The 24,786-nt window shown below is 45.7% G+C and overlaps 1 protein-coding gene, 1 long non-coding RNA gene and 1 pseudogene across 4 annotated transcripts in view; 2 read left to right on the top strand and 1 right to left on the bottom strand.

Moving 5' to 3' along the window:
• Positions 1–24,786, top strand: part of BPGM (bisphosphoglycerate mutase) — a 39,466-nt gene that overhangs the window by 1,822 nt on the left and 12,858 nt on the right. Inside the window, exons 1-2 of one of the 3 annotated variants that reach the window (XM_066184467.1) lie at positions 22,447–22,530; positions 23,582–23,674. The gene's annotated coding sequence lies outside the window, so the exon portion shown is untranslated. Of the gene's footprint in view, positions 1–22,446; positions 22,531–22,840; positions 22,891–23,581; positions 23,675–24,786 lie in introns of those variants that run through there. The other 2 variants (XM_066184469.1, XM_066184468.1) reach the window with 2 other exon arrangements.
• On the bottom strand, positions 89–12,290 carry LOC136290031 (aldo-keto reductase family 1 member B10-like; annotated as a pseudogene).
• Positions 1,467–22,263, top strand: LOC136290032 (uncharacterized). Its single transcript, XR_010720935.1, has 4 exons — positions 1,467–1,488; positions 19,005–19,054; positions 20,867–20,906; positions 22,066–22,263. It is a non-coding gene; the product is annotated as an uncharacterized lncRNA (long non-coding RNA).

Raw genomic sequence — 24,786 nt, 5'->3', positions numbered from 1 at the left:
ATGGGATAAACATCCCATGTCTTCACTGGCAGCACCAGGGCAGAATGCAATAAGAGGATTTGATAAAGTTAGAGCAGAGGCAAATGAGACACCAGAGGTCTAGTGAAGGCCATGCTACAGGCACCTTCAGTATTCTGCATGGAAAGGGTATTCCTTGAGATTTTTGGACCTGAAAGAAATGAAAGTGAGAATGTTATTTTCACACATGATCTAAATGTGATGTAGAGATATGTTGTGTGCATGGAGAAGCCACCAAGGGAAGATCTGCATCATGGAGTTACAGCAAAAATAGGTAGAGATACATGTCCCCCTTTCTCTAATTCAGACAGCAATGAGTTGAACATCCAGAACCTATTTTTTGTAATTCAAGTTACAGTGAGTTTCCTGAAAACTAAGAATTAAAAAATTAAAATGCAGTTTGGTTTAATATTTCGTTTTGTTTTTAAAGTGAAAATATTAACCCCTCTCCTGAAAATGTTATTTTTTTGGGACCGACCAGTTGGAATTTGAGTTGGCGTGATTTTCAAATAAATTGAATTTTGTGTTACCTAGAAGCTGTGACACAAAATTCCTCATAAAGAATATTCAGAATTTAAGATTTAGAAGAAAACAGGCAGCGTCATTTACACGTTCATTTGACAGATCCTCCAGTTTGTGTTGAAGGTCAGAATAGTTGCCATCTCCTCTTTAGTCAGTTCAAAGTCAAACACCTAAATAGTGATACAAGTGGAAATCACTTCTTTGAACAAGCCTAAGAGAAATGCAAGAGCAGCTCCACAGTGGAGAATCCATTTTCACACATGGACCACTGAACTATGAGGAACAACTTGTTTTAGGGACATAAGGGATTATTTTTTGAACATTGCTAATTCTAGATAAGACGTTTCTGGCATGTTCCTGTGTGGGGCTTCCAAGCAAGCTGTGCCTGCTTATCCATCCACAAGCCACTGAACAGGGAATAATATCATGTAAGGATTGCTGATTAAACTCTCAAAAAGTAGGCCTGGGTTAACACTCAGTAAAGTGTAGTTAAGCATAAACAAGGAAGAAGGACTGTCCTTTTGCTGCAGGAGGCCATGGCAAGGGTGATAAAGGACCACTGCCAAACCACCCCTGAGGGGCAGCACCCAGCTCACTCCTGATCCCTCACCTGGAAGTTCTCCACAATGCGCTGTGGGGTGACAGATTTGGGAATCACAATCACATTTCTCTGGATCTGGAAGCGAAGGAGAACCTGCAAGAACAGATAACTGAATCATTCCTCCCGTTCCAACAGCTGTTTTCCCTAAGCTATACCTGCTTTTGCCCCACAGGAAAACCTCGTTCCGATCCAGGTTTGGGCCAGTCAATTCCTGTTGTTTTCACCTGGGATTTTAGCAGTCTATGAAAGGCTTACATTCTCTGCAAGAGGACTTGAGAGGGGAAGTGACATCTGAAAGTGCTCAAGAATCTTTTTGATGGCTAAAGAGTTAACAGTGTGTCCTGGAGGTAATATAATAAAAAAAATCTGCATTGTTAGGGAAAAATCAGAGGAGTGCCACAATTCATGGGGAAGGGATAGAAGTACCCTTTCCAGAACTCTGTTTTCCTACATTGGGAAGGAGTACCCACCTGTGCTGGGGTTTTGTTGTGCTTGGCTGCAATCTCTATGATCCTAGGGTCATCCAGAAGGGAAGGGTCCCCCGGCTTAGCTCTACAGAGAGAAAACAAATCAGTGTCAAGAAACCTCCACAGAAAGATTCAGCACAGCAACAGAGATCTGTATTTAAATAATAAATGAGCAGTGTGTGTGTAGTCTCAGTGCCTCAGTCATAATCCCCAGCAGCTCCCTGGCAGATTGCAAAGCAAATTTACCAAGGTCAGTCAGGAGAGCCAAGGGAACAGTATGCCAGCCCTTTGGACTGACAGTACTTGATCAGCTTCTCCTGGGTGAGGTATGGATGAGATTCAATCTGCCAACACAAAAACGAACAATCTGACAGTGGTAGAACTGCTGCAATATTGTTGTGCTCCATAAATTATCTCCTTGTCCAATTAGAGGCTGCTTTTTTTCCCTAATGTGACAGCAGCCTGCATGATAATACCCATCTTTAGTATTAAAAACACCTGTTTTGATACAAAATGCTTATACAGTTTTTGCTGCGGGGGTTTCAGAAAGCTCTGGGTTCTTTATTATTCCAGAAAGACTGTTTTCAGGGAAATTCTCCAACATCCTTAAACAGTGGTTGAGCAAGGTGATACAAAAAAATAGAAGTATCCAAGTGCTGTATTCTGAAATATCCATAGAGAGGGATTAAAAGTATTTAAATGCCGTGTCTACTTTGTTCACCCTTTTCCCACCTCCTTTTTCAACTGTAATTGAATCTTTATAATCCTACAAAACCAGTCACTTTGCAGTTCACCTGGACATTTGCAGGCTTGTGCTTCAATCCTGGCTTGTTCAAGATTCTTTCAATCTGCTCATGGTTGAAGTTGGAGAATCCAATAGCTTTTACCAGTCCACAGTCCACCAGCTCTTCCGTGGCCTAAAATAGCAAAATCATCATCCAGTGTGCAAGGCAGCTCATGATGATGTTCTTCCTAATGTGACTTGTTTCCTACCATGAGCAGCACGAAAGAACTATTTAGAGTTGCAGAGTTCTCTAGGGGAAAAGCAGGCTTTGGAACATTAATGCTATCTCACCCAAGCCCAAATTCTCATTCCCTGAGTGTGTAGAAATTCACACTGAGTTGCATGAGGGGAAGAATTATGATACTCAGTAATCCACTGTTATGCAAGCACTGGGGGTTGTCCCACACATTGTAGGCCAGATCTCAACCTAAAATGTCTTTATTTCTGTGAAATTTGTTTGAGCAACTCCAGAAAGGCACAAGAACTGTGGTGAAAACAATTGTACAGTTGTTATTGTTCCTCAGTGAACTTTTCCTGGCTCCAGTCTGGTGTTCAGCTCCACTGGAAGTGCTTGTGCAGCTCCAGTCAAGTAAGACACTCGGAGAATAGGAATAACCAGGGAAGGATTAAGCATGCCCATTATGAAAAGCTATTTTGTACTGCCTTATGTTCCTTCCAATTAATGCTGTGTGAATGAGACAACAGTTCTGTGCCTGCTGAAGGTAATGAAAGCATGAAAGAGACTGATGAGGACAGAGGACATTCCTCTTCTGCTCTGGCTGAACTTACCTCCCACATCTGCAGAAGATCGCTGTTGCTAGGTATGGCCATGCCTTTGTCATCTTTGGGAAACAGTTCCTCTCCAGCCTGTCAGAGAGAAAGAAAAGGCTTGAAATAATCTCTGCTGAGAAACCAGCTATGCAAAATCACCCAACAGGGGTGTAAGGAGCTAAAGCTAATACTGCATTTTAAAAAAGTCAAGGAATTCTCACCCATAACTTAACCAATTCTTCAATCACTTCTTAGTTCATGTATTTTTGTAATCTACTATCCCAATAAAGACAGGTGTTTCTTCTGGACCCTCTGAAGTGATGATCCACAAAGTGCATGCAGGAAAGTGGTTTACTTATAGAACAATATTCTGCAGTCTTACATGATTTCACTTCAAGTATTGTTCAAGGAACAGTTTCTTTAGTTGTTTTCAAAAAGCTATATGGAGAATTGACTTTGGTCCTGTGAACACAGATATTTATACTGGAGTGCACCTGCTGACAGGTGTCCTATGGGGAGGCTCGCTGTTGAAATTGCTGTATTAGAAACATTAGAACAGCCTGTAACTAGACAGTATGGCCAAAGTATTTTGAATTATTGGAATTATCTAAATGCCTCAATATTGTGCAGTTTCACTTGACAACTTTGTCCTCATAAAGCTAACTGAAACAATATTGAAGTGTAGTAGTTTGAAGGCAAAACAAATGAGAGGCTCCAAGTCGGAGATACAATTTAATAGGAAAAAAAAAGGAAAGAAAGTAAAATAAAATAGATACAATAATACAAAAAACCACTGACAGAGTCAGAATACAACCTGAGCGTAGTGATGGAAGCAGTCCAGATGAGATGGTCTTCCTGAAGCAGTGATCCTGTAGAAAGGTCTGGTAGCTCGGGTCCTCTGGGAATCCAGTGGGTAAGCGCCCCTCTGGTGTTCAGAGTCTCAGCTTATATCCAGGCTGGAATGCTTGGTTCCTCCCTCTGGGCGGAGCATCTCACAATGGGATGGTGAGTCATGTGATAAGGCCTGATGGGCCCATTAACAGGAGGTAGTCCAGGAGGGGGTTATCTGTGAGCTGTATAGCAAAGGTGCTGATGGGCCCATTAACAGAAGATAAGCCAGAGTGGAGGAGGCAGGGAGCACTGCCTCACCTGGTTTCAACAGTTCTTGAAGATGGTGATAGAATATACTTCAACCCAGGACATTATCCACCCCTTATTCTATTACCATCTACATCATCCCAAATCAATACCTTCCTTAAACTACACACACACACATATATATATCATGAAATCCTACACACAGTTCTCACTTAAAATAAGGTCTCCTTGTGGTACACGGTGGGTTTCCCCATCCTTTTGCATCACCCACCAAGTGTAACCAGGTCCTTGAGCAAAGACAACCCCACGGATGGGTTTGCCCTTGCCCGAGGTGGGATTAATCCAAACAGTCTTTCCTAACATACCTCTCATGTGTACCACAGGGACCCCATCTCCATTCACTGTATGCAAGGATTCAGATTGGGTAGGACCAGCTCGATTGATGGACCCTCGGGTATTGACCATCCAGGTGGCCTTCGCTAAGTTCAGTTCTCAATTTTTGAAGGTCCCTCCGCCAAGTGCCTTAAGGGTAGTTTTAAGCAGTCCATTGCAGCGTTCCACCTTCCCAGCAGCTGGTGCATGGTATGGGATATGGTATATCCATTCGATTCCGTGTTCTCTGGCCCAAGTGCTTATGAGGCCATTCTTGAAATGAGTCCCATTGTCTGACTCAATTCTCTCAGGAGTGCCATGTCTCCACAGGACCTGCTTTTCCAGGCCCAAGATGGTGTTCCGGGCAGTAGCATGAGGCACAGGGTAGGTCTCCAGCCATCCAGTGGTTGCTTCCACCATGGTGAGTACGTAGTGCTTGCCTTGGCGGGTTTGGGGAAGGGTGATGTAGTCAATTTGCCAGGCTTCCCCATACCTATACTTTGACCATCGTCCGCCATACCACAGAGGCTTCACTCGCTTGGCCTGTTTGATCGCAGCACAGGTCTCGCAGTCATGGATAGCCTGGGAGATGCTGTCCATAGTAATGTCCACCCCTCGGTCACGAGCCTATCGATATGTTGCTTCTGTCCCTTGATGACCAGAGGCATCATGAGCCCAACGAGCTAGGAATAATTCTCCTTTGTGCTGCCAGTCTAGATCAACCTGAGATACTTTCACATTGGCAGCTCGATCCACCTGCTCGTTGTTATGATGTTCTTCATTAGCCCGACTCTTGGGTACGTGCACATCCACGTGTTGAACCTTCACGGTCAGCCTTTCTACTCGGGTGGCAATGTCCTGCCAAATCTCAGCAGCCCAGATGGGTTTCCCTCTGCGCTGCCAGTTGGCCTTTCTCCAGCGGTCCAGCCATCCCCACAGAGCATTAGCTACCATCCATGAGTCAGTGTAGAGATAGAGCCTTGGCCACTTCTCTCGTTCAGCAATATCCAAAGCCAGCTGGACAGCTTTAAGCTCTGCGACCTGACTCGATCCACCTTCTCCCTCGGTAGCTTGTGCAACTCGTCGTGTGGGGCTCCATACAGCAGCTTTCCATTTCCAGTTAGCACCTACAATTCGGCAGGAACCGTCGGTGAAAAGGGCATATCGTCTCTCACTCTCCGGTAGCTCGTTGTATGGTGGGGCTTCCTCGGCCCGTGTCACTTGCTCCTCCTCTTCTTCAGAGGATAATCCAAAGGTCTCACCTTCAGGCCAGTTTGTTATAATTTCCAGAATCCCAGGGCGATTCAGGTTTCCAATACGGGTGCGCTGCGTGATCAGGGCGATCCATTTGCTCCACGTGATGTCGGTGGTGTGATGTGTGGTAGGAACCTTTCCCTTGAACATCCACCCCAGCACCGGTAGTCGAGGTGCCAGAAGCAGTTGTGCTTCAGTACCAATCACCTCTGAGGCAGCTTGGACTCCTTCATAGGCAGCTAAGATTTCCTTCTCTGTGGGAGTGTAGTTGGCTTCGGATCCTCTGTAGCTTCGGCTCCAGAATCCCAGTGGTCGTCCCCGAGTCTCACCCGGCACCTTCTGCCAAAGGCTCCATGACAGACCATGGCTCCCGGCTGCGGAGTAAAGCATGTTCTTCACCTCTGATCCTGTCCTGACTGGGCCAAGGGCTACCGCATGAGCGATTTCCTGCTTGATCTGGGCGAAAGCTTCCTGCTGTTCTGGGCCCCAGTGGAAATCGTTCTTCTTGCGGGTAACCAGGTAGAGAGGGCTCACGATTTGGCTATACTCGGGAATGTGCATCCTCCAGAAGTCTATGGCACCTAGGAAAGCTTGTGTTTCCTTCTCGTTGGTCGGTGGAGACATTGCAGTGATCTTATTGATGACTTCAGTGGGAATCTGACGCCGTCCATCTTGCCACTTCACTCCCAGAAACTGGATCTCTCGAGCAGGTCCCTTGACTTTGCTCCTCTTGATGGCGAAGCCGGCCTTCAGGAGGATCTGAACGATCTTCTCTCCCTTCTCAAAGACTTCTGTTGCGGTGTTTCCCCACACGATAATGTCGCCAATGTATTGCAGGTGTTCTGGAGCCTCACCCTTTTCCAGTGCAGCCTGGATCAGTCCATGGCAAATGGTGGGACTGTGCTTCCACCCCTGGGGCAGTCGGTTCCAGGTGTACTGCACACCCCTCCAGGTGAAGGCAAACTGAGGCCTGCATTCTGCTGCCAGAGGAATGGAGAAAAAGGCATTTGCAATATCAATGGTCGCATACCATTTTGCTGCCTTGGATTCCAGCTCATACTGAAGCTCCAACATGTCTGGTACGGCAGCGCTCAGTGGTGGTGTGACTTCATTCAGGCCACGGTAATCCACTGTCAGTCTCCATTCTCCACTGGACTTACGCACAGGCCATATAGGGCTATTAAAGGGTGAACGAGCCTTGCTTACCACCCCTTGGCTCTCCAGCTCACGAATCATCTTATGGATGGGGACCACAGAGTCTTTGTCGGTGCGATATTGCCGACGGTGCACTGTTGCTCGGGCGATCGGCACCTGTTGTTCTTCAACTTTCAGTAGTCCCACAGCAGAGGGATCGTCTGAGAGTCCAGGCAAGGTACTCAGTTTTCTGATGCCTTCTGTCTCTAGAGCAGCTATGCCAAAAACCCAGCGGTATCCTCTTGGGTCTTTGAAATACCCATTTCTGAGATAGTCTATGCCCAAAATGCATGGGGCCTCTGGATCAGTCACAATGGGGTGTTTCTGCCATTCTTTCCCAGTTAGACTTACTTCAGCTTCCAGTACAGTCAGCTCCTGGGATCCTCCTGTCACCCCAGAAATGGAAATGGGTTCCGCTCCCACATACCTTGATGGCATCAGAGTACACTGAGCACCGGTATCAACCAGAGCCGTATATCTTTGTGGGTCAGATGTTCCAGGCCATCGAATCCACACAGTCCAGTAGATCCGATTGTCCCTTTCCTCTACCTGGCTAGAGGCAGGGCCCCCCTATTCCTGGTCATGGCATACATTGCTCTCTTCTTGTAAATATGTTTCTGAGGTTCCTTCAAGAGGATCAGTCATATCATCATTCCTGTACCGTCTGGAGTTCTGTGCACGAGAGACCGGAGCAACATTGATTCTAGATGGGCTCTTTGTGGTAGGTGTTTGTCTTTTCAGTTCACGTACCCGGGCTGCTAAGGAGGAGGTGGGTTTTCCATCCCACTTCCTCATGTCTTCTCCATGCTCCCAAAGAAAAGACCAGAGGTTACCTCGTGGTGTGTATCCTCTCCCCCTGGCTGGGGAGCGCCTGCTCCTAATGGCAGAGACTCTCATTGGCTCTGGATGGATATGGTAAATTTCTTCCTTAAGTTCTTTTTTCAGTTTCTGATGGCCTTCTTCAATCAAGTTCCGGACTTGCTCAGCCAGTCTTGTTTCCACAGACGAGACATGGGTACGAACTGGAGCAGTGACAGTGTCCTCGTAAATTCTTAGTTTATTAGCCAAGACACCTACCCTGTCCTCACCTTCCCTCCATTGCAGTGTTGCCAGGTAACGTGAGTACATCTCAGGTCCAAGCCGTGCAAATCTCAACCACATCCGTGATGTGCACTGGACACCATCTGGGTTTTTAGGAAATCTCTCATCTTCTGAAAAAATGATTTCCAACACAGCCAATTCCCTCAGGCATCGGATACCTTGTTCTATTGTGTTCCATTTTCCTTGGTGCACTTGGAGGTCTTCTTTACAAAGGTATCTATCCTTCACACTTGTTAGCAGTCGCTGCCAGAGGCTGAGAGGTTCTTGGCTTTTCCCAATCCCCTGGTCAATGACCACATCCTGGGACAACGATCCCAGTTGTCTGGCCTCACTTCCATCCAGAATGGTGTCATTGGTTGCAGTGTCCCAGATGCGGAGCAGCCAGGTCAGGATGGACTCGTTGGTCTGGCGGGTGAATTGCCTTCGCAGGTCACGCAGCTCACCCAGAGATAGAGAGCGAGTGATGATTTCTGGCTCTGTCTCTTCTGCTGATTGTGAAGGTCCTGCTGCACTCTCATCAGTCACTATGCGGACTGATTTGGTCCTTGATTTCTTTTTCTGAACGGGGGCAACTGCTACTGGTTTAGGCTGTTCCGGTTCAGTGATGGTTTGTGTGGAGATGCTGATGGCACCCTTAGTCCCTTTCTCCTCTGTGACAGTCTGCATAGATGTGGACACTGTTACCTCACTTTTGGCTTCTTTCTCCTCTGTGAAGGTCCGTGTACATGAGGACACTCTTGCCTTGCCTTTGGTTCCTTTCGCCTCTGTGACACTCTGTGTAGACACTGATACTGTTGCTCTGCTTCTTTTTCCCTCTTCCTCTTCCTTCAGAACACGCTGTATCACACCATGTAGTGTTTTGATTGTAAGCATGGTGCGGGCTGTGCAGAGAAGACAAAGCAGGACTAACAACAACATCATGCTGTCCTTGGCATCCAGAGGGTATTCCATATTTTCAAAAACTGCTGTGTCATGCCTGAAAAGCTGGAGAAAAATCATTCTTCACTCCTCCCCACAGGGGCTGGGTGAGATTGTTGAGGCCCCAGATGTAGCATCCTAGACCAGAACAAGAAAACAAAAGTGGGTATATATTCTGAATAATGTTCATTGCCTCGGAGTTTATCAAGCAATGAACATAATAGACCGCTAAAGCAATTTTAGTACCATACCCTGGTCTACGCAGGAGCATTCAGACTGGCAGATAGTGCCCCAGTTGTGGAAAAATATAGAGAGATAGATATAAGACACATGTAAGCATGTTGAGCATCATAGCGAACAGGTGTCTTCTTCAATACAAAATTGTAATTCTGACTTTTCTCAGTGCCTTGTGCCGCACGTTGGGCGCCAAAAAATGTAGTAGTTTGAAGGCAAAACAAATGAGAGGCTCCAAGTCAGAGATACAATTTAATAGGGAAAAAAAGGAAAGAAAGTAAAATAAAATAGATACAATAATACAAAAAACCACTGACAGAGTCAGAATACAACCTGAGCGTAGTGATGGAAGCAGTCCAGATGAGATGGTCTTCCTGAAGCAGTGATCCTGTAGAAAGGTCTGGTAGCTCAGGTCCTCTGGGAATCCAGTGGGTAAGCACCCCTCTAGTGTTCAGAGTCTCAGCTTATATCCAGGCTGGAATGCTTGGTTCCTCCCTCTGAGTGGAGCATCTCACAATGAGATGGTGAGTCATGTGATAAGGCCTGATGGGCCCATTAACAGGAGGTAGTCCAGGAGGGGGTTATCTGTGAGCTGTATAGCAGAGGTGCTGATGGGCCCATTAACAGAAGATAAGCCAGAGTGGAGGAGGCAGGGAGCACTGCCTCACCTGGTTTCAACAGTTCTTGAAGATGGTGATAGAATATACTTCAACCCAGGACAGAAGGAATGGAATTGAGCTCAAAAGCATAAGGTAGAATAGAGATTTTGATAGGTATCATCTTTTTGAAATCCAAAGTCTGTGAAACAACACTAAGGCTCCTACAGGCAAGGTCAGCTCAATCTCTACTGTATTAAAGGTCTGTTGATGAAAGAGAAGAAGGATAAACGGAGGTGTTTACTTGCACCATGTGATTCTGCAACCTGCAGAGGAAAGAATTTCTGTCAGGCAGCAAACTGCACCCCTATGTCCCAGGGGGTTTTCTTTCAGAAGAGCCCACTTTGGGTTTGTAAAAGAAAGGGAAAGAGGCATAGCTTTTGCTTGCAGCCAGAGGGCTGACCTCAGTGCTGGGTCTACGTGCCCATTATCAGGAGGGCAGAGGACGCTGTGCAGGCAGCAGTGTTAGGGCAGAGATCAGGGGCAGAGCAGAGCAGGATGGGCAGCACTGGGACAGTGCTTGCACAGCAGGCACAGGCTCTTCCTGGAGCAGCAGTGCTGCTGCAAGTGCTCCTGACACTTCTGAGGAGCTCTCCCAGGGATGAGACCTGCTGTTACTGTACCTTGAAGCCAAAAGGCCAGTGGATGATGTAGAGATCCAGGTAATCCAATTTCAGCTTGGCAAGAGTCTTCTGGCAGGCTCCCTTCACCAGAGGCTTCTCATGAAAAGTGCACCACAGCTGGAAACAAAACGAGGGCATGCTGTGACCTCCTGGTTAATGCTCTCAGGTGCTCTCCTGCACAGCACAGGAATGCTCCCTGTTCTTTGGAAGGTGATGTGACATGAGGCCATCCTAGTGCTCTTCAGATGTGGCAAGCTCGGGGCTGGGCCCTGCCTGTGACTCTGGGGGCAGTGTGTGCTAGGCTCTGGTTCCATGAGTTCACACACCATTTGTGAAATCCCATGGTCTGCCTTGGAAGTAGGGGGCTTTCAGAGGCAGTGGTGTTTCTGTTGTTCCTGAGCATGCACAAAACTGCACTGCACGTAGCAGGCAAAGCCAAGAAGATATAAGACAAACCACAAAGAGTGGTTGCCACCAGCCTTTACTTAGGTAAGAAGTAACTCCAGATTCCAACTAAGTAGCCTGATTTTTGTAATAAGAAAGAAAAGCCACCAACTCCGCCTTCCTTGGGACATGTGCTGAGCAGATTACAGTGCCCAGAAGGATGCCTCCCACAGCAGGGACACCCCTTTGGCATTGCTCTGAGCCCAGCTGCTGGAACAAACAGGTAGTGACAGGCCCACGTGCTCTGCTGTGCCTTAGCAGTCAGCAGGGTGTCAGCAAGCTGCTTCTGCCTCTATCAGTCCTTTACATTGTGTGGTCTCTGACCTCTGCATCACGTGTTTCTACCTTGCTTGGGACTACCTGGCCCACCCTGCCTTTTCCTGCTTCCCTTCTTTTGCACTAATCAATCCATCCCCCAGGACTGCTGGGTCACCACATCAGAGTGCAGACACCGTGTATCTTTCCTAACTCTCCCTACAGAATGGGGTGCAGCTGTCAACTTGTGTCAGGAGTGACCTGAATGCTGTTACAATTTGCTTTATCCCACAGCATAAAGTTTGTCTCCATTACTTACCTTCCTGCTAGGAAAATACTCTACACAAAGCATTCCCCTGGCTGTGCTCCAGGCTGCAGGATCATTGGGTCCTTACCTTGCTGACAACAAAGAGGTCTTCTCTTTTCACGACATCTTCCTTGATTTTCTGCTGGATCCCTTCCCCAGTCTCCTCCTCATTCATGTAAGCATAGGCACAGTCAAAGTGGCGGTACCCGGCATTGATGGCAGCTATCACTGCAGCTTCTACTTGCCCAGCTGGGGACTGGAAAAATGCATAAATATGAAGAATCTCAAATGAATGCTTGTTAAAGACCTGTATTCTAGCAAAATAAACCCAGGGAAACCATGTTAGGGAAAGCAACGCCCCCCCCCCCCAGTCCAGGTTGTTGTTTTTTTTTTTTTCTTTTACAAGAACATTATTTTTTCAGCAACAAACATGGACTCCAGGGCTGGAAATCAACCTCCAGCCATTTATCTGTAGCTCCACTCCAACTCACGCTCAGCCCAACAGCTAGGTGGAGCAGAGCTCCAGGCCCCAGTACAGTTCTCCAGAGCTGGAGTTTTGTGCCTGGGAGCTCTGCAGCACAGGTGCTTTTCTCTGTAGCTCTTACCTTCCAGGTGCCCAGCCCCACGAGGGGCATCTTGGTACTGGTGTTTAGCTGCACGCAGGTCGCCATGGTCCTGCACTCCGTCCTGGTTGCCTCACCACAGCTGCCTCTTGCCTGTCTGGTTTAACAGTGATTACTGGCCAGGGCAGGGGACAATCCTGGGCCATCACTGGTGCTCTGGGTCCTCCCGTATCCAGCAAACAAGGCTGTGGCTTTTTCTCTGTACACTCAGCTCACAAAGGTTAATGTGAAAGTTGAAATCAATTCAAAACCGCGGAGGGGATTACTTGGGGTGTGGCAGTGGTGTGCCCTGTGGACCTTTCCCTTATCAAAAGATAAGGGTTGAGGGCAGGTGTGTCCTGGTCTGGCTGGTGTTTCTGCCGGGATCAGCTCCTTCAGTGCCCTGTCCGTGTCCCAGGGATTTTCCATGTGTCTCTCGAGTGCCATGTGCCCAGGTGTTCTGACACCCTGTTGCAGTTTCCCCCTTAGATTTCCTGAGAGAGAAGGTTTCATTCAGGGGCACTTTGTCCCAGGATTGTCACTGGTAAAGCCTGGGGGTGTCCTGAAAAGTGTCAATAAATGAGTCCCGGGGCAGGATGTGTTGCAGAGGCCCCTTGCTCCTGGAGCTGCTCTCTCGCTGCCGCTGCCGGGTGTGTGACTGACTGTGGGCTGAGCCCTTGGCTGGAGCAGCACGTCCCTACCACAGTGGTGGTGGCCTGGGCTGCTCTCCCCTTGACAGAGCCTTGTCCCCTTGAGTGCTGATGAATTGAGGCAGCTGGAAAAACCTCAGTGTGAGTTCGCAGAGGCAGGAGTTCCTTTTCACCCTCCCCAAAGGTGTTGGTATCCACTCCTCAGGTAAGGCATAGTAGAAGAGGAAAGTTCATACAGGGCACCTGTGCCAAACATGAGAAGTCAAATTAAGTCCCTGTTTTTCCCCAGTCTTAACAGACTCATCCCTTTAGTAAAATTCCAGAACTGCCTTTTTTTTTTCTTTTCTTCACTTCTTGTTTTATTATTGTGGGCAGCAGACATATTTCTAGGGCTTGTTTTTTAGCAGCCAGTGCAGTCATAAAGGAGTTTAATAATGCAAAAATATGTGAGTGTAGAAGAGAAAGGGTCTCTTGTAGCTTCATGGTCATTGTGGATGCCATTTATAATTACTGCCACAAACTAACACACCCCTTAGCACAAAACCAGAGCAGGATCTAGGGTGGATGTGTTTTAATGTTTGCACACACGGGGGCAGAGTTAAACCTGTGTGTGGCCACTGCTTTTGCATTTCTTCAGTCTTAACCCAGCAGATTGAATTGGATGTTGTATTCCTTAGATTTTGTAATAATGAGAAAGTGGAAATCTCTCATCCTCTGCCTCTTTTCCTAAAAAAGGATAAGAAGGAAAAAAATAAAGGTGGCTTACATTTGTAATAAATAAATAGACTTGAAAATTTTCTGGTAGGGACTCAAAAGATACAAACCTGAGTTTAAAGAGGAAATTAGCTAGTCATCACTAACATATTGAATTTCTGAATTGTCTGATCCTTAAATTAAAGACAAAAAATTTTCCCCTTTTCACTGCTGTCTTTTGCATTGAAATGTATGAGACAGTCTCCTGCTTCAGCTCACCACTGTGTCTCAAAGACGTTCCAAAGCTTCCACTTTTAAGCATTGTCATGCACACAGAGGGGAATCAAGTCTTGTTTTCTCCCTCCTGTTAACAAGGCACTTACCTTCAACATTTATGTCCGAGGAGAAGCAGAACGACTATCTAAAATTTATTATAGTTGGATTTACAACTGGGAGCACTCTCCTGTGCTCCACGGCTCCTGCTTGTTTTTGACTGCAGCTGTCTGTGGGGACTGTGGGCCATGTGCAGCTGGTAGGAAGCAGAGCGTGCTGTACAGACTTGGGTTGTTAACTGCACATTTGCGGCCAGAGGCTGCTTCCATTGGGAAGTTTGCCATGGATTCAGCAGCGTGGAAACGAGCCATTTGTTCGAATGTCTGCCAACAGTGCCAGCTCTTTGTTCAGCCAGTGTAGTACCAAACTCTGTCTAACCTATTCTGCATGTTGGCCCTGGTGTGCTTGGAATGGCTGGATGTTGTGATTTCAGCACTGTTTTCCAGTGCCTCATCCCCAGAGATTCCCTGTGTTCCCCCTGCAGCTCACAGTGCAGCAGTGCTGGTGGCTCGGGCAAAATGGGGAGAGAACATTGCTCAGGATCTGCCTCCCAGTGTTGGCCTGGCCATGCTGGCCTCTGGGGGACAAACCAAGAAGAGTAAGAAGAGTAAGGACTGACCTTTTCCTTCTTCCCAAGGACATTCCCCACTTTGTAGGATAAACCAGTGAGCTCAAGAGGTGCTGGGATATCATGCAAAGCTGAGAAAGTAGGTGCTAAAAATGGTCTCTTTTTTATACTTTTTCCTCACTCACTGTATGTCACTCTCTGGAGCAAGATTCCCAGGAGTAGTCACAATCTGACATTTCCACAGCACTGGGCACACAAGAAGCCTGAAACAATATATTTTGGGTTCTGAGGAAAAACATAGCCAATTATGTCCTGAAGCTAGAGTATTTATTACTGTTAAAAATGGAGGAAAGGGGAGAATCTGGGGAACATCAGATTGAAACTATCCTGAAGAGGAACCTTTTAACTTAGAAGAAGTGCAGGAAGCTACAGTGTTTGAGAACTACATCAAATGGGGTGGTGGTGGTTTGGTGATAAAGAGAAGTATAACTTGCCAACAAGTGGGTACCTGAGGGTAAACAGGACAGGAAGAGATAGTTAATAAAACTGTCAGGCAGTGAGTGGGGAGCAGACCCCTGGAGGCAGTGGAGGAGGTGTTGACAGCAGACAAGGGCAAAACAAGGCATGCTCACCATATTCCCAAAGAATATAATAATAATATAGTTACACTTCTGAGTCTTGTCTACATTAAAATCTTGCACTGTTTCATTATGCTGATGCAAATGCCTTTTTTGGACACATATCAGTTGAAGTATGTTGTGTATTGATTTAGCTTAAATCCCTTCCTTTACCACTTCAGTTAAAACAGTAGAAACCACTCCAGCAAAATAACATCCATCCTCCCACAGACTTCACATTAATTTAACAGCATCAGTTTTTGAACTGGTTTAATTAAACTGCAACTTCCTTGCACAGGCCAGGACTGGTTGCTGTGGAAGCAGAAACATGTCAGTGTCTTTTGTGTCTTTTCTTTAACTTTTAAAAAGAAACCTTCTGATCACAGACTGGAGAGGTGGATTAATGTGGGACTGGCAAATACTTTGCTTGACTTTCTCTAGGTCAAGCCCTGTAAAAAGAGCAGGTACCTAAGCATCAACAAACACCAAACCTTCTCAGTTGTTTCTGTGGGAGAATGAGCTTTGTAATGAGAGGATAGGCAGCTTCAATTAAATAGGAAGAACACCATGGCCAGCATCCAAACCCATCTCATCTATAAATGAAAAATTTGCCCATCCCAGACCTACATTCCTGTCCAGTTCTGTTGGTAGGCATGGTTATCACAGGAATGGGATTTTCCTTTCTCAAATATGCAGACTGTAGGTTTTCCAAAGCTCATCACTTCATAGAACAGTTGACTATTTTGCTTGCCAAGTGGAGGCTCTTGATCTTTTGAAAAAATATTTTCATGCTTCCTTTTAAGTTTCAGCAGTAAGCCATGTCTGGTTTTGACAAGAAAGGGATGCGTTAAGTATCCCAAGAGTGGAGGAAGAGGTATGTTTTCCCTTTTAAAAAACACAGAAGTTTTGAAAAGTGTTGGAAATACTTTCCTCATGTTTGAAAAGCAAAACAAAATTGAAGCACACAGTAAAACTAATGAGTTCATCTCGTTTAGGAACAACATGAAAAAATACCACTGTGGAATCTGTACAATTAGAGCTGAATAGAAATTGCTTTATAACCTGAACTCATACACAACAGGGGAGCCAGATTGTTTTAGCTGACTGAGTTACTCAGGTTTTGTAAATAAGAGAGCAGAACCTCATGTGGTGTTTCTCCCATCACATGGCAGGACCTGTGGTCAATAGGAACATCTAGTGGGGATGTGGAAGGTCCAGTGATTCCCACAGAAGTTCGGCTCATTGTCCTTCACTAATCCATGGCTGTGCAGTTATTGCACTCTGTGCTCCAGGTCTGCTCTAGGGTTGGTCAGATGGGCTCCTGCACTCTCAGCATCTGTCATTTCCAGAAGGAATTCATGATGTGCAGGGAGGAGGCCCTGAGCTGAACATTGTTCTAGCACAAGGCTTCCAGCAATTGTCTTGGCTGGAGACTCTGCTTGTCCTGCAACCAGAACACGTGTGGAACCCCAGGGGCTGAGAAGAGGTGGGTGGCCACATGTGGGTTGCTGCAGAAACAAGGAAAATCGATTTGGCCTGTGTGTGCTCCCAGCTGCCTCCCCAAACTACAAGCAACCATAAGAGCAGATGAAGTGGCTTCTCTGTCTCTAAAGTTTCTGTATCTTGAGAAGGGCAAGAGACCTTGGTCCAAGAGCATGTGCCTTATTTTGTGCTGGCATTCTAGAGACATTATGCCCTTCCCCCAAAAGAAGACAAGTTGTTGCCGGATGTATCTACTGCTGCAAATTCCTTCTTAGGAAGGGCAAGACCATAGTGCCCGATTTTTCCCTCAAACATCCCTTGTATTGATCTTGGCTCAATCCCCTGTTTGATACATTACAAATGCAGACATGTACAGAGAAGAATAAGGACAGCAATACTGAATGTTTAAACAAGGACTTGACCTATCCAAAATGTTGAATGTTGGATAGTGCAGAAGCAGAAAAGTCTCTTTCTTTGTACGATAAAATGGAGATACTGAATTACAGGCAAAATATTTTTTCCTGGCCCTTCCATGAATAGCTAGATCTGGTGATAATGTAGAGGAATAGACTAATTCTGAATAGAAAAAGAGTGGAAGTCAGGCACAAAATTATTGAAGTAAATGGTTTTCCATGTAAGTAAAAGAGATGAAAATTCAAGTTGAAAAACTCTGGGAAGTCGGATATTCTGACTCCCCATCATGCATGATTTATTAATCCTGTCTGTCTTTCCACTCATGCGCCTTTTTTTGTTAAAGAAATGGGGGGGGGGGGGGGGGGTGGAGGGGAAGGAAGCATGAATTAACTTGTGATACACAGCTATTTATTTTGCAGCCTAACTCCTAAAGTTTGCTGGGAAACAATCCAGTAAAAGAGAGGCCTGATTTTGTTGCTTTTTATGGTCAGGAGCAGCCCCAGTGAATTCTGAGGAGTTACGGTAAAGTAGAACAGTGTGACTCAGTTCTTCTCTTGATATTATCTAACCGTGGCACATGGGACAGACCTTTTATATAGGAAGCTCATTTTTGTGCTCCATTCAAAACCCAACTGAACTTCAGCCAGTTTTGTTTTGTAAACTGGTGTGGTGCAAGAGAGCCATATACCCTGGACAGAAACATAAGAAACACCAGTAAGGTCTTTGTGATTTGTACAAGAAGATCAAATTTATGAGAAAACAAACACCATAAATACAGACAGAGGTAACTATACACACACACACATCAACAAGGTCTTAGTTAACCCAGGGTTCATTGTAACATGGAAGTAAAAGTCTTTAAAACAGCTCTTTTTTTTTAGGTGAACCATTCATTTTTCATAGCAAGACAATAATACACATGAACTTGAGTATGTGTAGTATGTGTTTGTTGTCCTCACCATTCTCTGCAACGACACTGAAGTTCCCATTTTACCCTTTTGGTTGTATTTGCCCAGATTGTTATGTGCTGTCATCATGCTCTAGTATCAGCACTATCCAGTCTGTTTTCAAAATAACTTATCATGACTAGACACCACCCTGCTGCTTTCTTTTTTTCAAACCCCTTTAAAATTATCTCTTCCCAGACAGTTCCTTACTGACGTCTGGTGTCTGGAGCTCTTTGTTTATTATGGGGGGAAAAAAGCAGATTAATCACAGGATTTTCTTTGCTTTTGATACTGCTACAATAAGTTAATTTGTACAATATTGTGACTAAAAACCTGCAAAATGCTCCAAACCAAAATCTGGAATGTAAATCCCTCCAAACCCACAAAATTTAAAAGTGAACTTTGTAAATCTTCATATTTTGTCTCTGGCTCTAGACATGGGAAAACTTTTGATTGTGAGAAAGAATTTTGTTTTCCTAGCCATTGATACCTCGTAAAACATTTTAGAGGTATTTTTGAAGACTAGAACTGTATCCATGAGGATTTCTTCAGAAAATTGTGTTCCACACACTTTTTTGTATATTCTAGGCACCTGCTGTGCTGAGATGTTTATTTGAAGATGACAATGTTATGGTTTTAAGGGCATAGAGAATATAAGCTTTTTTCCCATGCATATGTTCTCACCTTGGGATATGCAGAAATAAAATAATTTTTTTTGAGTTAATATTTCAGAAGAACAGACAGAAGTCACCTTTTGTAGTTCAGAGTAACACTGCCAGTACCTAGCCATTGGGATTACATAAAAAATTCAGTTTCCACTTCAGGTTTAGAATATGAACGCCTCACAAAGCAGCTTCCCTCCATCTGTTTTGTGTATAATGAGGGCTTTTATATATTTTCTTCCTCCTTCTCGCTCATTTATTTGGTATTAATGATTCAGAAAAACTTCTGCACTTACTTAAACATTAAAGCTGTCATCCTGGTGACAAATGCAGGATTAGTAGAAGTGCTTACACACTCATCTTTTTTTTTTTTTTTTTTTTTTTTTTTTTTTTTTTTTTTTTTTTTTTTTTTAACAGATTTTCCCTCCAGGTAATGCAGTTAGGGAGAGAGCAAGAAGAAAAAAAAGGTAGAGTACTTTATTTTGTCTTCACATGGACTTACACTTCAGGTTTTGATATAAAGAGAATCTACTGAAGTTGCGTATTGCCTCCATACCCCAACAGAATGAAAGCCCTAGTGTTAATACATGAAAGCAGCACTGTATTAAGCAGGCCTCAAACAGTGCCTAAACTAGTGAAACAAAAGGTGGAAAAGGGCCTTTGCTAAGAGCTTAAATTGTAATTGGGTGACTACCTGCTGTGCAAGCTGTGCCTCGCTGCTCTGTCAGGTGCACCCTCAAGTTTGAGGTAATAATAGGCTTGGCTTAAGATGCGGTGGTGTGATATGTTGACAAATAGGGGTAGATGTATGATGCAAAATTCCCCACACACAGGTGTGCTTGAACCAAGGAAATCCTGAGAACTACGTGTGTGGGTACTGCAAGATGTGGAGAGTGGCTCCAACAGAGACAAGGGAGCCTGGCACATCCTTGCCTGCTCCTGCTCCCTGAGCTCTCATAGAAAAAGGTTCATTTTCCTTGTGTTACAGACTGAGGTCTGGCACGTAGAGATGTATGAAGAGATGGATTTACCCAGAGGAATTTTATAATGTTGTAATTCTGAATCCTCAGGAAGCAGTAAGGATGTTTTTCTCTTCGTAGTGTGTTATACTCCCAGAGCTTTCTCCATACAAATTTGTCCATGGGTGGAAATGAGCCATCAGAATAGTTGCAGTGGAATCTGAGACAATAGCATGGATAGCAGACAGGGGAAAGACAGTATCTAGACCTTTTGTTGGGGAAAAAACGTCAAGTGTTGAAAATGGCCTGACAGGGCCTGCATCCCAGAAAAAGGTGAGGGAGGATTTCCTGGGCACACATCTGGGTGGCAGAGAGAATGGGCTGGAAAGGAGTAGGGAGGGTCTAGAAAAGGAGACATAAATTCATGCAGTAGGAAAACACACAGGAGAAGTTTTAGAGAGAGGGTTTTAGGGTTATTAAAGAGTGCAAGGACTTGATTACAGAACTTTATTTTGAATATGAAATTATTAATGGAGACAGATCATGTATCAAATAGCTCTAAACAAAGAGATCGGGGTTTTCTGGAAATTAAAATGGGTATGTCTGCAATGCTCTGTGGCAAACAGTGGATCTGGCTTTGAACAAAGTAACTATTCTGTGAAAGAGTACCAAGGGCGTAATCAGTGAAGAACGCTCCTGTTTGCCGCAGTTTTAATCAATCATTAATCAGCCTTTCTTCTTCCCAGTTCTGTTTTCTTCTGCTTCTGCCTTGCTCAGCTCCAGGCCTTTATTCAGTGCGGTGCAGTTGCACTGGTGCCCTGGCAGAAGTTTACGCATTGAGAAAAGGAGTTTCCTGGACTAATTCTGCCACAAACATTCCAGCTAAACGCAACAGCCTGGAAGGGCTCCAGAGCAGAGACCCTGAAAAACACAACCCAGCTGGTCTGAGAGATAATAGCTGCCAAGTGAGTGTAGCTGTCTGCAAGAAGTCACGCACCGCACCGGGATGTGGCTTTGACTCTTCTGTCCTTGGATAGTTTGAAATGTGAATCAAAGTCATTAGGCTGTTTTTGCCATGCTAATGAAATGGTCTTGACTAAAGACTAAAGGAGACAAAAATATGTATTTAATGGCCATAGAGGCCCTGGATTGTGGCATGGGTTACTGTCTACTCACTCATGACTGCATATTTGCCTAGAATGTTTCTTTCTGTTAATTGTATTCTCAATGACTGATGTACAGCCAATGCACATAGTGCTGATATTCAAGAAAAGATATTTTTCCTTCTGTCTCAAGGAACTGTGCTTCTTTTCCTTACAGAGTCAATCAACCAGTTTGCCTGAAGGCGTGGTGACTGCAGGTGTGTGGTTGTACAGGGGGATGTGGGAGCATTTCTCATCACCAGTTCAAGCTGCTGGCTGGCAAATCAAACTCTTCTACACTGTGAACTTGAATATTGCTTTGATTACATAGGCTGGATTGGATTTATACTCTAAACTCTGGCTTAGACAAAGTTGACGGAAATAAAAGGTAGTTGTTCATATTAAATTTGGTGGATGAGATGAAAAGGATTTTATGTGCAACTGTTAAACACAACGTACATCCAGTAGAAATATTCTGCAGAAGCTGCAGATTTTATTGTAGTTCTGTGGTGAGGTCAGGAATAGCTCTGTCAGGAAAGGCATTGAAAGGCATATTCTCCCTGAGATGCAGAATGCTTTCTAGAGCTTCCCAAATGAACAAGGAACAACGTGCAGTAACCACCAAAGAGGTGCAGGATGCTGCTCATCAGCAGCCTGGACACTCTTACCACACAGTGCTGTGAGCCTAGCAAAGCAGTGTTTCATCTGCATTAGCCTTCTTTCCCACTGACATCTTAGGATCTAATCCTTATAAATGTAAAATTAGATACCATTTCTCCTCACAGAACAACAGAGACATTATTTTAATACCTCTGCCCCAAATTTTCTTAAATTTACTCGTGTCACTTTTCCCTATCAGAATCTGAATCCCCCATCTTTTATTTTTATGCACTTTTTTTTTTTCTTTCTTATAAAGAAGGGAAGATCACCTCTATCCCCTGTAGAGAGGATGATGGAGTACATTTGGTGTACATCCAGTTTGTGGCCCTCTAAGCTTTAGCTTGTAGCTGTTTAGGGGTAAGCATTTAGAGAAGAAAATGTGACTCTGATGAGGTTTGAAAGATGTGCTCTGCTTCTTTTTTAAAATGAGATCAGACCCATGGCAATAGAAGTGCTAAAGGACACATCTTCCCACACCACATCCCTCTTGTTTTGAACCAGAGCTGCTCCATCCACTTGTTTTTAATTACTTTAGGTTGGGATTAAAGCCTGTGGGAACGAGGGAGCTAGCATGATCCTTAGGAAGACTCATATCTTTTTTTTTCTCTCTCTCTTTTTTTTTTTTTTTTTTTTTTTTTTTTTTTTTTTTTTTTTTTTTTTTTTGGCTACTGATTTCATTATGAGTAATTAGATTTTTGAACACTTGCTTTTCACCAGGCCCAGAAGGTCCTAAAGCGGTTTCGGGAGAAGCCAGAGGTTTGCATGCCTCCGGTCGTGCTCTGCGCGCGCTGGCGCGACCCCGTTTCTCCGTTGCACAAAGCGCCGCCTGCGTGCCCGGACCCGCGGGGGCGAGCCAGCATCTCTGCTGCGATCCCTGGCGGCAGATCGGCCCGCTCCGGGAGGCCGGGATTCCCAAGGGAGAGAGGAGGGCCAGGAGGGCCGGGACAGCCGCAGCACCCCCGAGCCCCGCCGGGCACGCCAGCGCCGGGCACAGCGCGCCCGGGGCCTCGCGTCACGGCCCCGCCCAGAGCCCATTGGTTGAACCCGCTGCCCATCGCGCTGGCCGGCCAATCAGTACGCGCCGCTCTGGCGGGCGCGGAGGCAATAAGGTGCGCGGCCCGTCTCTCACCCGGCTTGGTGGCGGCTCCGGCGCTTCCTGGGAGGCAGCCCGACTTCAACCCGGTAATTCCCGGGAGCTCCGCGTCGGGCGCGGCGAGCGGCCCTGGGGGAGGAGGTGGAGCGGCCCTAGGTTCGGGGGGCTCCCTCGGTGGGGCTGTTCTGGCGCTTCGGACAGGGATGGCGGTGTTGTCCACGGGCAGGCGGCGGCTTCCCGAGGGGGCGGAGGCGCCGAGGCACCGCGCGTATGCCCGTGGCCGTGTCTGCGAGCCCGTGTTTGTGTTTGTGTGCGGGTCGCCGCCCCGCGCTGCCAGCCGCGGGTGTTTGCTTGTGTCCGAGAGGTGCTGCCCTACTTCTAGCTGAGCCTCCGTGCTCGGGGAGGCTAGAACACGCAGGTGCTCCGCACAGAGGCGCCTTATAAAAGGGGTGAGTAGGGGAACTCGTCCCGGGTGGAACAGGAGCCCTGGAAGTGATCGCCTCTGGTATTAGACCTTAAAGCTGTGCTTGGCCAAGAGATCCACCCGTGTAAGATGTTATCCTGAGCACCTTGTGCTGCTCTCCTGTGCTGACCTGGGGCTCTGGGTTTCTATGCTCTCCTACATGGAACCACTGAATGGTTTGGTTTGGAAGGGACCTTAAAGGCCATCTGGTTCCAACCCCCGGCCAGGGACACCTTTCGCTAGACCATATTGCTCAAGTCTCCAACCAGCCTGGTCTTGTACAGCTGTAGCGATGGGGCACCCACAGCTTCTCTGGGCAACCTGTTCCAGTGCTTCTGTGCTGGGTCCAGGACTGCTGTCTGTATTCTCCATGGTGTCCCAGAGCTTTTGGTAGATTTCTGCACACTAGAGCCATGGTAACTGCAGCCTAAACAAATCTTAGGGAGCAAGTGATATCCCGGGGCATGTGGGAGACCAGAAACTTTCCCCTGTTAGAAATGCAGGAGCTGTGTGTTGGCATCTCTTTCTGGGAGAAGGCATTTGATAGCTTTCCCAGCCCATACAAGGGGTATGTGCTCTGTTTTTTTAACAGCTTTGAGAGCAAGTGGTGGCTGGCACAGCCACTTGCACTTGTGGCCTCTTTCTGTGAGCGCTCGGTGTTTTTTCTTTCCCTGCAGGTAATCAGCCAAGAGTGTGTGGTGGCCTCTGCCTAAAGGAGCTCTTGAGCCTGTGCTGGGATTTGTGGAGGTTGTTCCTTTGTCATAGGAAAGGTGAGTAGGATTATTTCTGTGTGTTGCTCTAAGGCTTTCTAGTTTAAATGCTTTAAGAAGTGGACTGATACTTAAAGAACGCTGTGGCTGCTAGTTCTTTCTAAATTTGTTTGAGAATTGTGCTTCTGCCTCATGTTTTATATAAATGACCTGGACTTTATGGCACTCGGATGAAATTTGGTCTTTGTGCAAGTATGTCTCTTATACTAACTAAATTTTTGTTGCTTCTGGCTAAAATGCCAACTATGGCAAAGAGGTGCATCACCCCTGTTGTTTGGTCTTAATTTGGTTTTGTAGATTATGTAATTTATTCCTGTGGGTAATAGAATCAATCTGAATAATGAGGTATCTGCAGAGACAGGGCTTTCTGTGGGGCTATTATATGTATAGTAGCTCAGGCTGTGAGCACATTGCAATTTTTTAATTGTATGTGTGGTATGTCGAGTAAGGATCACTTGCTTTAGGTGGAAATGCTATCAAATACTTGTTTCTGTTATAAACCTGGATCTTACAGGGTGCAGTTTAGTGTGGGATCTGATGTGACAGGACACCTGTTTCCTAGCAATAGCCGATTTCTTTGCTTGAAGTGCAGCTGATTATTTGGAGTGGAAAAAGTGGACGATGCAGGGGCTTTTGTCTGAGGTGTTTCTTGCCATACACAAATCTCAGCCTGCCTTTGCATTAAATAAGGCTTTCTATTGTATTTATCAAATACAAAGTTTTTGTATTGTATGTCAAACAGTACTTCCTGATATTGTGTAAAAATCTCAGTCCTCAAAGGCTTTTTAATCCCTAGCTGTGCCATTAGGCAGAAGTTAGCACGGGGAGGGGGGGTTTACATAGTGCCCTTGTGTGATGTAGACTTTGTCTTAATGGGAGATTGGAGGAGAACTAAGTTGCTGTTACAAGCAAGATCAGATTTCTGAGTCTGCTAATGAATTCAACTTTTCTAGACGCTTCTTCTTTTTGAAAGTCTGGAAAAATGAATGCTGGATTTGTGCTGGGTATTTCCAAAAGACATGGGCCTATCCCATCTTGCTGACCTATTACAGGGTCACAGTGGGCCAGTATTTGAGGCACTTGGAGTGTGGTTGAAGCAGCTCCAGCTGGTT

Source organism: Chamaea fasciata, unplaced genomic scaffold (genome assembly GCF_029207755.1).
Source record: "Chamaea fasciata isolate MVZ Bird 193981 ecotype frontalis unplaced genomic scaffold, bChaFas1.0.hap1 SCAF_5, whole genome shotgun sequence".
Lineage (NCBI taxonomy): Eukaryota > Metazoa > Chordata > Aves > Passeriformes > Sylviidae > Chamaea > Chamaea fasciata.
The sequence above is the reverse complement of the archived record's forward strand: the minus strand, read 5'-3'. Positions and strand labels throughout refer to the sequence as shown.